Consider the following 12,413-nt stretch of genomic DNA (forward strand, 5'->3'; position numbering starts at 1 on the left):
AGCTCCGTACCTGAGCAGGTGTACAACTACGCACTTGCCCTGCATACTTGTCCGTACTGCAAGCCATACATGCACGTGGGAACGTACTGTTCCATTCAGTTTTCATACCAGTGTACCATTATACTTGTACCAGCTCTGTACTTCAACCATACATCGTATGGTGCACTTGATCTGTACTTGATCCGTACAGTTACTGTACACTGTACTTGAGATGTCCGTACAGCTAGTACATCTTTCAAGGTTCCCGTACAGGTGGTTGCACGTGCAAGGTTACATTCTTGACATTGGTATTTTTTGGGGCTTTCAGTCCATTTCAGCTTCTTTGGTTGCAAATTCCTGCAAGAACATTGGGGCTTTGGGATTTGGTCTGCAATCTCTTGTTGTTTGTAGTACATTGGGTTAGATTGCAGGACATTGAGTCACTTTTGCAGGACATTGAGTCAGATTTGCATACATTGGGTCACATTTGCAAAAGTTTCGGCAAAATTTGGGGCTTTTCTGCATATGCCCTTTTTTTGGCCTATTTGCCCTCAATAAATTTGGGGCTTTTGCCAGATTTGCTGTTTTTTCAGTGAACATTGCTTGCTACAGTCACATTTGGGTCAGATCTGCATTTGCCCTTTGATTTGGGTCGGAAATTTGCAGATATTTGCTGTCATTTTTGGACAGCCAGCTTTTTGTAGTGATAGCCTTGAGGCTTTTGGGTTTTCAGGTCTTTTTCAGGGTATCACATTTGCTATGGCTGGGAACAATCAAGATTTATTTGGAGTTCTTCGTGAAGATGATAAGTTGGATGGCACCAACTATCTGATGTAGTCTTATCTCATGAAACGTATTCTTGTTGCAAAGCATTTGTGGATTATTGTTTCTGGGGCTGATCTGAGGCCAGCCAATGCTACAGTGGTTGCCTCTACTGCTGGTCCTTCTGCAGGGGGTACTACTCCTGATGCCTCTTCCTCTAGCACTCCTGCTGTTGCTCTTCCAACTCAAGAACAGTCAAGATGGGATGCAAGAGATGCAAATGCACATTCATGCATTGCTTTATCATGCAAGAGAATCATTATTCCACACATCCGGTCTTGCAGGACAGCAAAGGATGCTTGAGATAAATTGGCTTATCTCTATTAGATTCGCAATGAAGCTCGTGTTGCATATTTGAGAAGGCAATTACAGGAAGTCAGTATGAATGAAGGTGAGTCTATGGATGCATACCTGACAAAGGTCAAGGACCTCATGGAACAGCTTGCCAACATTGATGAGGTGGTGCCAAAGTCATAGCTTGTCAGTACCACATTGAATGGAGTGCCAGATACATATCAAGGGTTTGCTACAACCCTTTGATTAGTGGCCATGGGTAGTCCAGACCACTATTCTTTTGATTAGCTAGTGACTTTGCTTTTGCAGGAAGAGCAAAGTAGAGCTAATAGACAAGCCATTATTCCTGATCATGCATTTGCTTCACAGTAGACAGGAAGAGGCAAGGCTTCCAAGCCTATGGGCAAGCCAAAATCTGCGCATAGCAGTTGCAATTCCTCCCATGCATCTAAAAATACAGCAGATAAGTCAAAGAAGAAAAGATGCAACTATTGTCGCAAGCTTGGACATGACATTTCAGAATACAGGAAGCGCATTGCTTCGGAGAAAAAGAAAGCAGGATTCACAGTTATTGCCTCACATGCTATTGAATCCCATGAGCCAAAAGATGCTTTACATGCACATGCTCTTCAGGATGATTGGGCATGGGCTGTCCATTGCTCATTTGATCCCTCCAAAGCTCATGCATTCTTTACTGGTAATGATGCTCAGTCTTGGTACTTTGATAGTGGTGCTTCCAAGCATGTCACATCTTGCAGACAGGTGTTTCATTCTTTAGCTGATGCACCTCGAGGGGGGACTGTCACATGTGCTAATAATGCTTCATATGCTGTTAAAGGAATTGGAGATGTGCAGCTCACATCCATTTCAAGCCATCCTGTTACTTTGACAAATGTTCTTTTTGTGCCTGGAATTGAAGTCAACTTGATTTCAATTTCAGCAATTGCCACTTCAGGTTTCAGAGTTATTTTTGATGGCTATAGATGCCTAGTTTATGATATTCGTGATGACAATGCCATAGTTCTTACTGGCACTTCACAAAAGGAGCTTTATCACCTTGATCATCACTCAGTTGCACTTTCTATTGAAGCATTTGCAATTTCAGATTCACAGCTTGCTGAAAGTCATCTTTGGCATGAGAGAATGGGTCATCTCAATTATAGAGCTCTTGCAAAGCTACATTCATAGTAGATGGCAAATGATGTACCTCAAACTCACATAGTTTCCAAACGTGTGTGTGAGGGTTGTCTTTTGGGTAAGATGCATCGGTTTCCTTTTCAAAAAAATTGTCCAAAACTCTCACAAAGGAAATTGCAGCTAGTACACAGTGATGTCTGTGGCCCAATGAGGACAAATGCCATTGGGGGGTATAAGTATTTCATGACTCTGATTGATGATTTCACAAGATATTGCTGGGTATGTCGTTTAAAAGCCAAATCTGAAGTTTTCTTATGCTTTCAGCGATGGCTGAATATGGTTGAGAATGAATCAGGATGCAAGCTTGTCACCCTCAACACAGATAGGGGGGGAGAGTATATGTCAAAGGAGTTTGATGCATTTTTGTCTTCACGGGGCATTATTCACTCATGCACTACTCCTTAACACTCCTCAACAGAATCCTGTTTCTGAAAGGAAAAACAGGTCCACAATGGAGATGGCCAGATGCATGCTTAAGGCCAAGTCTTTGCCCAATAAAATTTGGCTTGATGCAGTAATGTGTTCCAACTATGTGCTGAATCGATCACCTACACGGGCATTGAAGACTGTTACACCTTATGAAGCATGGAAAGGCAGGAAGCCTTCACTTTCACACAGAGAGTTTTTGGGCCTCTTGCATATATTCATGTACCATCTCAGCTGAGACATAAGCTTGATAACAAGGCAATCAAATGCATATCTATTGGTTATAGCCAGGAGAGCAGAGGGTATCGGTTATATCAACCAAATACTGGGTAGATTATTGTCAGTAGAGATGTAATCTTTGCTGAACATTCAGCTTCTCCTCTTGTGGACTGCAAAGCAAAGCCAGATGTTGACATGTTTGATGCCTTTGAATCTTGGTTACCTCTGCCATCATCAGAAGAGGATTTTGATCAGCAACATGAGCCTCCTGCAGGCCCTCCACTAAGCAATAATCAGCCACAACCTCATGCTGATTTGCAGGTTTCTCTTCCAGCACAAAATGATCCCACTATCCATGATGCAGTCATTGAAGAAAGAGCTGTCAATAGACAGCAAAGGCAAGTTCTCAGATGGCTTCTTGATACATTGAGGGACAGCAAACGAGATCAGCCTTTTGCTGCCCGGAAAGATCAGGGAATAGACAGCATGGTCACTTTCTTGAGTTTGCACTCCTTGCTACAGCTTGCAATGAAGAGCCTCTGTGCCATAAAGATGCTTTTGATAGCAAAGAGTGGATGGATGCAATGAGAGCTGAGTTACAATCTATTGCCAAAAATGACACATGGGAATTAGTAGATCTCCCTCCTGGCAAGCATGCCATTGGAACGCGGTGGGTCTACAAATTAAAAAGGAAATCTAATGGCAGCATAGATTGATACAAAGCCCGTCTTGTTGCAAAAGGGTATGCCCAACAACAAGGCATTGACTTTGAGGAGACATTTGCTCCCACATCCATGATTACTACCATTAGATGTGTCATTGCCATTGCAACCCCATCATCATTGGCAAGTGCACCAGCTTGACATCAAAACTGCTTTTCTTCATGGGGATGTGCAGGAAGAATTCTATGTCACACAACCTCCTAGATTTGAGGTTGTTAATTCTGAAAATAAGGTATGCCGGCTTAGAAAATCCCTTTATGGTTTGAAGCAGGCACCCAGGGCATGGTATGCCAAAATTCATGCACACTTACTATCCCTTGGTTTTCAGAATAGTCCCACAGAACCCACTCTTTATGTCCGTGGGAGTGGATCTGATTTTTTAGTGCTGATTTTATATGTGGATGATATGCTCATAATGGGTCTAGAGACTCAGCAAATTGCAGCTTTCAAGGCTGATTTGCAGCAGATTTCTGACATGTCAGACATGGGATGGCTCCATTATTATTTGGGCATTCAGTTTGCTCATGTTGAGGGGGATATCATGATGTCTCAGTCCAAGTATATTGAACAGCTCCTTGATCGTTTTCAGTTTGAGGATTGCAAGCCAATCTCTACACCAATGGACCCTGGCTTCAAATTCTCAGCTCATGATGGGAGCCCACCATGCGATATCACTCTTTATCAGCAGGCTGTTGGATGCCTTATTTATTTATTTGACACCAGACGTGACTTGCAGTATGCAGTATCTCAGCTCAGCAATTCATGCACATGCCCAGTTCACAGCATTGGCAGGCAGTGAAGAGAGTCTTCAGATATCTTAGAGGCACTCAGGATTTAGCCCTCTTCTATGGTGATCAGGGTTCACTTACTATGCATGCTTACACGGATAGTGACTGGGCAGGATATTCCGACACCAGAGTGTCACATATTGGCAATTGTTTTTTGCTTGGCAAATTCATGTCTCTCTTGGCTCAGCAAGAAGCAACTAACAGTTGCCATGTCTAGCTGTGAGGCTGAGTACAGGGCAGCTTTCACTTCTATAGTAGAGTGTGTTTGGCTTCGACAGTTACTTACAGATCTTAGTATTCGGCAGACATCCTTCACTATTGTCTACACTGACAGCCAGAGTGCTTTGGCCATTGCGTGTAACCCAGTGTTTCATGCGCGTACCAAGCATATTGAAGTTCACTATCATTATGTTCGGGAGCGGTTGTCAGTAGGAGACATAGAGTTGTCCTATCTTCCCACAGAGGACAACATAGCAGATATGTTTACAAAGGCACTTCCTCGTCCGAAGTTCGAAGTCTTTCGACAGGCTTTACACTTGGTTCCCTTTGTTACATGATCTGACATCTCTTATACATTCATAGGTGGCTATATCCTTTTGGATGAACATGTGCCACCATGACTAGAAAATACTAGGTATTCTGAGAGTCCGGAGTACTTCAGCCCATCCTATGGAGGGGGGTTTGTAGGCCATCCTCTGGTGGTTCTAGACTCTAGTGATGCCCTATAGGCCATGGTATGTGCCTTGTAGGCATAAATAAAGACACTTACAGTGTTAGTGTCTTTTAGGCCACATAGGACACTTAGTCCTATGTGACACCTAGGACACTTAGTCCTAGGTCTAGGTACTTGTACCTTGTACTCCTTTGTTTTTGATTATGTAATCCAAGTTTAACGTGACGGCTAAGGCTTGTGCTATGTTTTACTATCTGTGCTCTCTCTCTCTCGCGATCCTACAAACTACCAACTCTTCTTCCTCAATTTCATAGTTGTGACTCCCCCACCCCAATCTACGGTCTCCCAAAAGTTGACGATGTTGTCCAAGATGCTCCTCTTCTGAACAAAACTATCTGAGTGTCATGGATCTCGAGATCTTGCCTAAGATCTTGTAGGCAATGTCTAATAGTGTGATGAGGTGCCGTTGCCGAATGTCTACCACATCCACGGACAAGCGATTGGGGAAGCTGACCCAAGTCAAAGATCTCTTGAAAAGGCAAACATAATGGAGTGCAGATTGTTCTCCCAGGATCACAAAAGCGGAGGCAAGCCATCCTCACTCGGCATTTCTACTCATGATCACACTTTATGGGAGAAGTATCTGTCCATGGTGGAGGTTGCTTACAATAACATAGTGCATTCTTCTATAGGTAGAGCACTAATTGAGATCATTTATGGCCAATTTCTACCCTTTCCTTTGGTTTGTACTCAAGATGAGGATTTTGCTGTGGATCAGTGCATTGAAGATCTTGAGACAGTTTGTAAAAGTGGCTTAATCAGGGCTGTAGACCAGGGTTATGCCAACCTGCAGCCAGCTCCAGCCCGCCCATATAAGGCCCTTCTCATAGGCACCTTTTTGTTGTATTCCACCAGCCCATCTGCCCACTCCTTGGGCTCTTTGCCAGCCTGATGTGCTGGCCTGTACACCCTGCATGCCTGCCTTGAATGAACCCTAAGAAGGATAAACTCTTACTGCCCATGTGGCAGCCTGTGTGCTGCCCACACATTCTCTATCCCTAGCATCTATTGGTTTGACTCCCCCTTGTCCTCATATGGGGGCTTTTAATCTCCCATAAGGTTCACGCCACCTTGTGACTCCATTTTCTTTATCTTTTAGATAGGATAGTTAGTCCCATCCAGCATCCCCTTCTCAAGGGGTAGGCATACTAGACGCCATTGATGATTCCCTATAAATTCAGTCAACCAAAAATCCTTCGTACTCATTGTAAACGTCACTTGATTACAACATGCTTGACTGAATTGAAGAGCAAGTGCGATTCACCTTTCACTTGTAGAAGCAAATCTCTAGAGTAGAGACTACTTGGGCTCTTATACCGTATTGGAGAATCTAAGCACGTACGTCTAGCTCACAACTCAAGCTCAGACACCATTAGCCCAACTCTCTCTTGTATTTTCATTTGTTATTAGCTCGTTATGGAATACACTTTGTGTCTTGCATTGTTCACTCCTACACTCTTCTTGCCCTTTCAAGACCAAGAGGAAGTGACCCTAATGTATGGTCAAGGATGCGCTCATGATCATGGCTTAGTGATGACTATACATGTAGAAGACATGGACACCAAGGTGAGGAGGCATAGATGTCATGGTGCCATTCTAGGGAGGCCGTTTTGGTGTACATTGCTTGTCTAGTATAGAGATCGGGATGCACGAGTAAGGTTATCAGGTGATTTTCTTTGATGGCCATTTGCTTGTAGTTGTGCTGTGAGCACATGGGCTAGTATTCTATTTGACCTTAGCTACCTTTTCGGACAAGCTTCTTTGAGACGATTGATAAGACAACTCAATATCACCTGCTGACGCTCTCTGACATAGTGATAGTGAACCTCAATGTGCTTTGTGCGAGCATGGAAATCTGGAGTGCGTGTGACAGCCAAAGCACTCTGACTATCAGTGAAGATGACGATAGGAGCAGTGTGACATGCACAAAGATCTGCAAGTACCTTCCGAAGCCAAACACACTCCATTGTAGCTATAAAAGCCGCTCTGTGCTCAACTTCACAGCTAGAGGTAACTCTGCTTCTTGCTGAACCAAGAAACACATGAAGTACCAAGCATAAAACAGTTGCCACTATGTGACACACGAGTGTCGAAACAACTAGCCCAATCACTATCAGTGAGTCCATGCATGACAAGTGAAGTATCAGCCCCATAAAGAAGGCCTAAATGCTGAGTGCCTTTAGGATACCCGAAAACACGCTTCACGGCATGCCAATGGTGCATAGATGGGTTGTGCATATATCTGCTCAACTGTGAGACAGCATACTGTAGATCAGATCTCGTATGGCCTAGATAAATCAAACAACCAACTGCTTGCTGATAGAGAGTGACATCACATGTTACCGCTGCCATCCTCAAAAGAGAAGTGAAAACCAGTCTCTAATGGTGTGGATATTGGCTTACAATCCTCAAACTGAAAACGCTGCAAAAGCTGTCCAATGTACTTGGATTGTGACATCAAAATGCCCCCCTCACTGCTAGCAAATTGAATGCCCAGATAGTAGTGTAGAAGACCAAGATCAGACACAGCAAATGTCTGCTGCAAAATCTGCAATTTGCTGAGCATGTGTCCTAGTTACAAGCATGTCATTCACATAAAGGACTAAAATCAGCAAATCTGTCCCACGCTTGCGGATGTAAAGGGTAGTCTTTGTAGGGCTGTTCTGAAAGCCAAGTGTGAGCAAATGAGAATGAATTCTTGAATACCAAGCCTGAGGTGCTTGCTTCAATCCATAGAGGGATTTTTTCAAGCGGCATACCTTGCTTTCAGAACCTTCAACCTCAAAGCCAGGAGGTTGGGAAACATAGACCTCTTCCTGCAAATGCCCATGAAGGAAAGCTGTCTTAATATCAAACTGATGCATGTGCCAATGAAAGTGGGCAGCAAAGGCAATAACAATGCGAATGGTAGTGATCTCGGAAGTGGGAGCTAAAGTCTCCTCAAAGTCAATGCCATGCTACTGAGCATAGCCCTTAGCAACAAGACGGGCTTTGTAACAGTCCACTGAACCATCAACTTTCCGTTTGATCTTGTAAACCCACTTAGTTCCAATGGCATTCTTGCCATAAGGCAAATCACACAACTCCCAAGTGTAATTCTGATGGATAGAATCCAATTCAGCTTGCATGGCCTTCATCCAACAATCATTCTGAAAGGCATCTTGATGACATAATGGCTCTTCCTTGCATGCTATAGCAACCAAAGCATAAGCAACAAAACTAGCGTGCTCTTTCCGGACAGCTGCTCTCGTACGGGCTGGCAGAGGAGTGTCTTGTTTGTTGTCTTTTAATGTGTCAAGGAGCCAATGGGGTACCTTTTTAGGCTTCTGAATTTCTGCTCTTTCCTGGTCAAGAGCCCTGTGCAAATGATCCTGATCAATGATAGGCATAAAGCTGTCAAATATGTATGGGGCATCAACAACGGGCTGTTTTTGACAGTCCAGCAAAGGCATATTGGAAGATTCATCAAACACAACATCCCGACTGACAAAACACTTGACCATGCGGGGCTGATATAGCTTATAGCCCCTGCTCTCTGAACTATACCCAAGAAAAATGCATTTAACAGCTTTATCATCCAACTTAGTGCGTCTCTGTGAAGGCACATGAGCATAAGCTAAGCATCCAAAAGTCCTCATGTGGGAAATGCGAGGCTTACGACCCGTCCAAGCCTCATAAGGTGTGATAGTTTGCAATGCCTTTGTAGGACATCTATTCAAGATGTAATTTGCACACATGACCGCATCAACCACAACTTATTAGGCAAATGTTTGCCTTTCAACATGCATCTGGCCATTTCCATCACTGATATATTCTTCCGCTCAGCCATGGGATTCTGTTGAGGAGTATGAGGCACTGTGCATTGATGATTAATGCCACGGGACGCTAAAAAAACAACAAACTCCTTGGACATGTATTCAGCCCTGCTATCTGTATTAATGTGAGCAATGTGCAGCCCACTCTCATTCTCAGCCAAGGCAATAAAGTGCTTGAAGCATGAAGAAACATTAGACTTAGATTTCAATGTGAAAATCCAAGCATACCTGGTGAAATCATCAATAAAAGTAACAAAATAGTAGAACCCCCCAAGAGCTGCAACCCTCATGGGTCCACAAACATCACTATGAACCAGATAAAGCTTACGTGAAGCACCAACTCTCCCATCCTTGGGAAACGCAGCACGGTGCATCTTACCAAGTAAGCATGGATCACAAACATGTTTGGAAGGCATATGCATTTTGGGAAGATCCACAACCATATCTTTTTTATATAACTTCACCAGGGCTCCAAAATTGAGGTGTCCAAACCTCTCATGCCACAAATGAGTATCTACCATGGTAGAATCAATAGCAAAGGCATGCGCATCGGCAAGTGCAGCATCATCATCTGAACATCTGTCATAAGCATCAAGTCTGTAAAGACCGCTAGACAATGTGCCGGCCAAAACTAGGGTAAAGGCATGTGTAACATCATACATTGCACACCTCACAATCAAAAATAACCTGAAAGCCACATGTAGCAATGGCTGAAATAGAAATGAGGTTCTTACGAATGCCTGGAACATAAAGCACATGCTCTAGAGTGACAATACCACCAGAGACAGAAGTAAGAGCAACTTGCCCATTATCTTTCACGGTATATGATGCATTATTGGCACATGTGTCTCTAAAGCCCCTCTGTTGAGGAAGACAAGAGAGCCACGCCATCTGCATAGAGCAGAATCGGGATCGACGTGCTCGCAAGAGAGCAACCTACACCCCCTTGTGTGTGCATCACTGTCTCAAGCTCGTCAATGTAGAGGCCAAACAAGGTAGGCGACAAAGGACACCCTTGTTTGACCCCGATGGTGCTCATGATCTCGTCTGTCCACCTGGATCCTACCCGAACTCTGCCAGAAACTCTCTCGTAAAGTGCCATGACAGCCCAAATGATCTCCTGCTCATAGACCAAGTCCTGTAGGCACCGTATGAGGCGGGCTCTCAGAACCGTGTCAAAGGCCTTGCGGAAATCCACAAAGCGACAATAAACCCTCTGCTTTCGTGACCTCGCCTCCTCGATGATACATCTGAGTGTGAGGATGTGGTCCATGGTTCCATGATCACGCCGAAATCTGGCTTGTCCTGCTGGTATAAGTCCTCAACACTCTGCAAGTCTGCTAACCTCGGAGTCAAGTACTGATGCATAAATCTTGGACATGACATGTCCAATCATAATGGTCCTGTAGTTCTCCGGGCTCATGGGATCCCCTGCCTTGTGGATGGGTGAGATAGTGTTAATGGTCCAAGTGTGTGGAAATCCCAAATAGACAGGTTTATCAAAAAGCTTTGCTAAGATCGGGGCTAGGAGGTTAATCCCATATGCAATGAACTCAGTGTATAGCCCCTCATGATTCTTCGCTCGTGTTGTACTCAAAGTTTATGGCGACCCACCAAGAGTCACACCTGGGTCACGTCATGGTCACCTTAGCAACATGCCAAGTTGTTAGACCTTGGTCATACCTAGTCGCAGCGTGTTCACATATGTTCACATCTTGGTGACATGGAACAGACTTGGACATGACTTGGACATGACATGGAACAGACTTGGACATGACTTGACCTAGACATGACTTGGGTATGACGGAAGCAATACATGACTGAAGAGTGCCAAACCTCAACCTCGACTCACCATGGTCAAAATCAATCAGTACTGGCGCAATGGTACACGGGATACACCTGTTGGTGCACATGGGAAGCAGTCCAACAGTTAAGAGGCATAGGTGGTGCACCAACCCTCTCAACCAACTAGTGTCAGGAGCGCAAGAGAACACATGGAGCATGGGATTCACTGACCCAGGACAGGTTAGAGTGTTGCGGAAGCCATCAAGGACAGAGCGGCCCACAAACGGTGGAATGGCTAAGGATGGCTAAGGGTGCAAGAAGACATCCAATAGGAAGAAGGAGAGGAGATTGGTAGCGGGGGGTGGAGCAGAGGAGGAGAAGGTGAAGAGGGGGAAAGGGAATAGGGGGAGGGACATTCTGGCAGGGGCGAGAGGCGTGAGTGAAGGAGTGAGAGGCTAGAGTCAAGAGCTCACCTCGTGTGTATCTTCTAGGGGTGTATCCGTCATCTTGCTTTCTAATGAGTTATGCTACTCTCCATCTTTGCTCGCTACTCTAAAATCTCTTTCCGTTGTGTTCTTCTCCCCCCCCCCTCCTCTCCCTTCACCTGGTACAACGGACCTGTGTCATGTGCTTGAAGTTCTTGCAATTCATATCGAGGGTTGGCTTTCGTGATGTTGTTCCGCTTTGGTCTTCTTCTTGCTCACATCACTTCAGCACTTGTACCGCTTGCACATAGTTGACACCATCTACCGCTTGCACATAGTTGACACCATCGACAAGCACTCGCCTACATACCATCCGTGACACTTATGGCATGTCTTACTCGCTTCTCGCACCAGTGGCCCTAGGCCTCCGGTAATACTTCCGGAAGTGTTAGGAAACCCCCCCCCCTCAGACAGTTTATGGCGATCACGGTGGGACACTGCTGGTGTTGAATAACACGAGTGAAGTGGTGATCTAGGGTCCTAGAGAGAGGTCTTATGCCGAGTAGTTTTGAAACATTTGAAGGAGCTAGTGAGAGAACTAGGAGGTACTTGAGGAGAGTGGAGAAAAGACTTCCGGCAGACCAAACTAGGTACAAGAAGCATTACGTGCGACGTAAGTTTGCGAAGTCCTCAACTCGAGTACAAAGTGAGCCCATTGGAGCAGTAGCCAGAGCAAGTAACTTCATCGACACTCTCATTGACTTGGATCAACAGGAACCCTGGTGGTCAGATCCGGACTCCGGAGAAGAAGAAGTGCAAAGTGAAGAACAGGCGAAAGAAGAGGGTACTAAGGACGAGGGCTCCTCAGGGACTCATCCAAGTCAAGGCAGCCCCTTTCCTCCTCCTGCAACAATGTCTTCATCAACCACCTCTTCTACCGGAATGGTGACTCCATCTGCTCCCGCCTCAATCTCTTGTGGACAAGCTGCTACCTCATCTGTTATGCATAGCTCCGGACTCCTAGCTAATCCTTCTTCTACATCTATTCCATTGGGGGGTTCTTTTGCTCCGGCCATGCCTTTACCTGCCATGATGGTTTCATCTCCCTTTCCATCCACACCGGTGTTGCCTTTTCCACCATCTCCTTCCTTCCCTTCTGCCTACTCATCCATGACTTCAACTTTGTCCCTCTCTTTCCCAAATGCTCT

The 12,413-nt window shown here is 45.0% G+C and overlaps 1 protein-coding gene across 3 annotated transcripts in view; it reads left to right on the forward strand.

Annotated features, from left to right (window-relative positions):
- Positions 1-12,413, forward strand: part of LOC147897964 (protein root UVB sensitive 6-like) — a 126,292-nt gene that overhangs the window by 77,845 nt on the left and 36,034 nt on the right. The window lies entirely within an intron of this gene.

Source organism: Dipteris shenzhenensis, chromosome 10, assembly GCF_047967505.1.
Source record: "Dipteris shenzhenensis isolate YYH24624 ecotype China chromosome 10, Dip_SZ_1.0, whole genome shotgun sequence".
Classification (NCBI taxonomy): domain Eukaryota; kingdom Viridiplantae; phylum Streptophyta; class Polypodiopsida; order Gleicheniales; family Dipteridaceae; genus Dipteris; species Dipteris shenzhenensis.